This window comes from Grammomys surdaster, unplaced genomic scaffold (genome assembly GCF_004785775.1).
Source record: "Grammomys surdaster isolate TR1022 unplaced genomic scaffold, NIH_TR_1.0 111881, whole genome shotgun sequence".
NCBI lineage: Eukaryota > Metazoa > Chordata > Mammalia > Rodentia > Muridae > Grammomys > Grammomys surdaster.
In genome coordinates, this window is record NW_021611585.1 from 1 (window position 1) to 6560 (window position 6560).

At 41.5% G+C, this 6560-nt stretch overlaps 1 pseudogene; it reads left to right on the top strand.

Moving 5' to 3' along the window:
* The first annotated feature begins 147 nt into the window (after window positions 1-147).
* LOC114635552 lies at window positions 148-1822 on the top strand (annotated as a pseudogene).
* The last annotated feature ends 4738 nt before the right edge of the window (window positions 1823-6560 follow it).

A 6560-nucleotide genomic window follows, 5' to 3' on the forward strand; every position in this document is an offset into this window, starting at 1 on the left:
TAGAGTAGAAAAAATAACAGTGCCTTATTGCATACCATTACTTTCAAGTTTCAGAAACAACCAATATGAAATATTTTGTGGGCTGCTAAGTTTCTCCGCCGACTGAACCTCGTAACGTGGTGGCATCCTGCTACGCCAGCACAGAGATAAAGCAAAAGAGGAAAGGGGATCTCAGCCCGGCTGAGCTGATGATGCTGACCATAGGGGACGTTATCAAGCAGCTGGTTGAAGCTCACGAGCAGGGGAGAGACATTGGTCTAAATAAGATGAAAACCAAGATGGCTGCCAAGTATGGCCTTTCTTCCCACCCCCACCTGGTGGATATCATCGCTGCAGTCCCTCCTCACTACCGAAAGATCTTGATTCCCAAGCTAAAGGCAAAGCCCATCAGGACTGCCAGTGGGATTGCTGTTGTGGCTGTGATGTGCAAACCCCACAGATGTCCACACATCAGTTTTACAGGGAATATATGTGTATACTGCCCTGGAGGACCTGACTAAGATTTTGAGTACTCAACCCAGTCTTACATGGGCTATAAGCCAACTTCCATGCGAGCTATCCGTGCTAGATACGACCCTTATATGCAGACAAGACACCGGATAGAGCAGCTAAAGCAGCTTGGTCACACTGTGGATAAGGTAGAGTTCATCGTGATAGGCGGAACGTTCATGGCCCTTCCGGAAGAATACAAAGATTATTTTATCCGAAATTTACATGATGCTTTATCAGGCCATACTTCAAACAATATTCATGAGGCAATCAAGTATTCTGAGAGAAGCCTCACAAAGTGTATTAGAATTACGATTGAGACCAGGCCTGATCATTGCACGAAGCGGCACTTAAGTGACATGCTGACTCACGGCTGCACGAGGCTGGAGATTGACGTGCAGAGTGTCTATGAAGATGTGGCCAGAGACACCAACAGGGTCACACTGTGAAAGCAGTGTGTCAATCATTGCACCTGGTCAAAGATTCTGGTTTCAAAGTGGTGGCGCATATGATGCCTGACCTGCCGAACGTGGGACTGGAGAGACATAGAGCAGTTTATTGAATTTTTTGAGAACCCTGCTTTTCGTCCTGATGGTTTGAAGCTCTACCCTACCCTAGTGATCCGTGGAACTGGTCTGTATGAGCTGTGGAAATCAGGAAGATACAGAAGCTATTCTCCCAGTGACTTGATTGAGCTGGTAGCTCGGATCCTAGCCCTTGTGCCCCCATGGACTCGTGTGTACCAGGTGCAAAGAGACATTCCAATGCCCCTTGTCAGCTCAGGAGTAGAGCATGGCAACCTGCAGGAGCTGGCATTTGCAAGAATGAAAGATCTTGGAATACAGTGCCGAGATGTGAGAACCAGGGAGGTTGGAATCCAAGAAATTCATCACAGAGTGTGGCCATACCAGGTTGAGTTGGTGCGGAGAGATTATGTTAACAACGGTGGCTGGGAAACCTTCCTGTCCTACGAAGATCCTGATCAGGACATCCTGATTGGCCTCCTGAGGCTACGGAAGTGCTCCCAGGAAACCTTCCAGTTTGAATTAGGTGGAGGTATTTCCATAGTCCGAGAGCTACATGTGTATGGAAGTGTGGTCCCTGTGAGCAGCCGGGATCCCACTAAATTTCAGCATCAGAGGTTCAGCATGCTGCTGATGGAAGAAGCAGAAAGAATCGCTCTGCACGAGCATGGATCTGGGAAAATGGCAGTCATATCAGGGGTCGGCACAAGAAATTACTACCGAAAGATGGGCTACAGATTACAAGGCCCATACATGGTAAAGTTGCTAAAATAATGACCACAGCAGTCTATCTTCACGAAGCATCCTCTCTGACAGAAGATTCAAGTACGGTCTCCTGAATCACCAGCAGAGGCTGAGGAGGTAAATGGCCTGCACATTCCTATACAGTACTCAGCCTCCCCGCTGTGGCGGCTGCTGCTCACAACTCTGACCCCTGTGACAGAGGCCAAACCCACCTCTTTATGTGCCTGTGGAGCCACTTCTGGTTTTAAGGCTTAAATGATTTTTCCAGTTTCTAAATTCTGCATGAAGGCTGCAGATGACCCATTTTGGTTCATACGCGGTGACCAGAGCAAATCAACTCCTTCGGCCATCATTACTTGTGATTGTCATCTGAGGGGCAGCCTCGGGAGAAGATTATTTATATATTCAAAGACAAAAGCCGGACTGCAGCGCAGACAAGCCGTCAGATGTGGCTTTCTGCCCTCTACTCCATGCACATTCTCCTTAGAATTTAGAAAAGGAGCTTTGCACTGGAAATCTCATCTTGAGTGACTCTGCCGTGTCTTAAAATGTGCTATGTTTGGGGAAAGAAGGGCTGAGGTGGTGGGTTGTGTTAATAAGCTTGACGTCAGCGTCTCCAGCCCATCCTGTCAGAAGCCTGCCGTGACCCAGGCCATTTCAGAAGTCTTTCCTTTGTCTCACGTCTGTGAAGTCTGTATGTCCATACCCCTGACACCTGCTACCTTCAGCGTGTTGGGCTAGCTTGTGCCAGCCAGTTCATCTGTCCTGAGCAGACATGGTCCAGAATGCATAGCTACAGCCTCATGACCCTGGTCAGGACCAGTCCATCCTCAGAAGCATTTCTGCATGTTAGTTCTATAAGGTAGGCAGTGTTGACAGTGCTGCATGAAGAAGGTAGGAGTTAGGTTAGTGTATGAAAGCAGGCCAGTCTGACCTGCATGGAGGGCATGGCTTTCCAGAGGCTTCTTCGACATTCAGCTTGTCCACCAAGGAAGCCAGGCTCTGAGAGTCAGCCTGCCTCACCTGGCCATCTGGCCTTTCCAGCAGTGTTTAGTGAAAGCTGTTCTCTAAAAGTCTGAAAAATAAAGTCTTTAGCATAAAAGGAAAAAAAAAAAAGAAATACTTTGTGTTTATAAAAAAACGAGAGCTGATGTCAATTTTCCAGAATTAACAGCAAGACATTTATCCTTTACCCATGGTTCTCCTTCTTGCAGTTTCAGTTACTTATAGTCTAGAAACAGTAAATGGAAAATTCCAAAAGTAAACAATTTCTAACATTTTAATTATACACCAGTCTAAGCAGTATGATGAAATCTACTCCTCTATCGTGAATTACAGTTTGTCAATTATGTGTGCCATCTGCCTGCAGATTCTTCAGTAGCGACCTTAGGGATCGAACTCCGACTTGCTGTTACAGTGCTTGTGCTCAAGTAATGTTTATTTTTACTGACTAATGGCCCTAATGTGCAAAGAGATGTTGACAATGAGAAAGTTAAAGGGCTCTCTTTAAATAAAAAGGTACAGTAAGATGTGCTGAGAAAGAGGCCATATCTACATAAAACTTCTAATGCAGCATGTCATTCTAATGATTTTATTGTTGTTATGCTCTTACTGTGCCTAATTTATACATTAAACTTTACTATATGTATTCAGTATGGTTTGCAGTTTCAGGCAGCCATTGGAGACAAGCTAAGAATATATCCCCCACATTAGGAGAAGACTATCATACCTATCACTGATCACTTTAAGTGGAGGTATTATACTGTATCCCCCTATGTTCCTAAAAAGTAATCTGCATTCTTAATTTGTCTTATTTCTTTCCTGCCTACCTCCTTTTTCTGAGACAGTTTGATGGTGGCCTGAAAAAAAAAAAAACAAAAAAAAACAAAAAAAACAAAAACAAAACAAAACAAAAAAAACAACGTAACTAAGACTGTGCTTCAACTCCTAATCTTCCTGTCTCTACCACCCAGGGGCTGGAGTTACAGACCTGTCCAGCACATTCTTTTCTTTCATATCTTTCCTTTTCTTCCTTCCTTCCTTTCTTTTCCCCTCCCCTCCTTCCTTCCTTTTCTCCTGTTTCTTTTGTTCTTTAAAATAGGGTCAAGGTGGTCCATAATTCATAGATCCACCTGCCTCTGCCTCCTTTTATGACATTTATATCTATGTGTGTGTGCACATACACAGAAATACATGCATACGCACATCAACCATATAGGTTCCAGGGATTGAATTTAAGTTTGTCAGGCTTGACAGCAATCTCTTTTACCTGTTAAGCCATTTTGCCAGCCCACTTATATTTTTTTAAAAGTAGATGAATGTATTTCAAAGTAAATCACTGCCTATTTTTATCAGTTCATAAATGTGAATACTTAGAATCTTCTGGCTTGTTTGATCCATATGCTTTCTGTTTTTCCAAAAGGGAAACCATGAGTTTATATCCTAAAATCAAGAGTGAAATACTATGCATTATGGCACATGAGCCAGAAGCACAGACAGCCAGGAAGCATGTTGACTGTAGTTTAGGACTAACGAAATAGATTCTTTAGGGCTGGGGGGTTAGGGACAAAGGAACAGGATTCCAAATTTGGGGTGAGAAATGTACAAATGATCTTTGCTGCAAGAAAGCAAGCAAAATAAAGACTGCTGTAAAAGAACACCCAAAGCCTAAAACCAGGAGAAGCTTGGGGGCGAGGGAAGAGGAGAGGGATGGAAGAGAGTAAAATTACAGAGAAAAGAGAACTCAACTGGAAAATCAAATATGAAGACTGAGACATCTCAAAATTGGTCTTCATCTAAAGAATGCAAGGCTAGCATCTTAAACATATAATTATCAAACAATGTAATATACCATGTTAGTTGAATACAATATGAAATAGATAATCATCCCAATAGATAATTATATATCAGTATGTTATATAATAATTATATTATTAATTATATATTATAGATGATTATATTTAGTTTAAAAACCATCATGACAATTCCTAACACTTTCAGGATGAAGACAATTTAAAATCTAAGACTAGAACTTTTTCAACTGTCAAAGACATCTATGATAAAGACTGCCCATTTTCTCTCTTAAGACAAGAGTGCCTGCTTTCATCATTTCCCAACTACAGGCAATGAACGCATGGCTGCTGAGAGAAGAAGAGCAGTCTTCTCCAAGGACGAGTCCCTGATAAGCATCTAGTTCCAAACAATGAGCCCAAAAAGTATGTGCACAGGAGCAAGACTGAATGAACTCATCCAGGCTTCAGTGGTAAATATACATGTATACATGTATGTATGAAACAGTAATAAAGAATAAGAGGTTATAAATGTGTAGGGTGAGCTGGAAGAGAGGGGACGATGAAATGGTGTAAATACAGTCCTCATGTATGAAATTCTCAAAAAGTAAATTAAAAAATCAAGTCATTCACATGTAGACAGGTAAGGTGGCTCAGCAAGTGATATGAGTTGGATGCCCTGAGCCCATACACAGGTAGAAGGAGAGAAAATATTCCACAGACATCAACACATGCAGCCATATCCCGCCACCCCATCCCTTTCTCTCAAACTAAATAGGTTTAAATAGTTATGCACACAGGAAAAGAGAACATAAAATATCTCTAGTTAAAGAAGACATAATCATAAAAAGGAATTCACACACACACACACACACACACACACACACAGTTACAATCAATGAACACAGTGAAGTTACTGGACTCAAGATTAACCCATAACTGTACAACCTGCAACACTTTCTGGATTCACTTGGTGGTTTCCTTACATTGTAATTTAATGTGTTCTTCCATGTTCAGATTTCTTGTAAACTTATAACCTAAAGATTTCCATAGACTGGGCTTTGACTTTTTGTTATTTTCAGACAGCATCCCTTCACGAGAAGATCATATCATTCCTACTGTGTCAAAGGGAGATACCTTACGGCTCACTGTGGCAATACAATTTCTCGATTATCTTTTAGGAACTTCTTCCATTATCTTCTTTAAAAAATAATTTATTTTTTGAGAGAAGCATATGCCACAGTGTGTGTATGGACTCCAGGACACCTGAGAAAATCAGTTCCTGTATGAGTCCCAAGGATCAAACCCAGGTCATCAGAGTTGGAAGCAAGTGTCCTGACCGCCTGAGCCATTTTCCGGTCCCATGTACGATTATCTTAATACTAATGTGAGGATATAGATATTTTAATTATTTAAGGACCAGCTATATAGTTTCTTTCTTGAAACTCCAAGTCTAATTCATCCCTAACTGCTTGTTTCTATTATTTTCTTCATTTCACAGAGCTACACACAAATAAGGATTTACATCACTTCTCCCAGTTCAGAGCTCATCTGTTACTTTTGACTCAGGATCTTTTGATAAGGTGTTTGAACATAATTTATCAAGCACATATTACAAGACTTATGACTATGTTCTGTTTAATCTTTTCTTTACAAAAAGTCACAATTATGTCCTACTTGGTATCATTGGTAGATTGAATTAGTGGTTCCAATTATCCACTCCTCTACAACAGGGCTTCTCAGCCTTCCTAATGCTGTAGCCCTTTAAAATAGTTCCTCATGTTGTGGTGACCCCAACCATAACATTTTCATTGCTACTTCATAACTGTAATTTTGCTATTGTTATACATCATAATATAAATGTCTAATATGTTACTCCTGAGAAGAGTTGAGAATTGCTGCTCTATAGGAACAACATATAGTATACCCAAACTGCTGCCATGATCTCCTGGCATGAAGAAGACCTCGACTTTGGCTAGGCTGTGTGAGCTGCCTTGAGCAATGGATTGTTAGC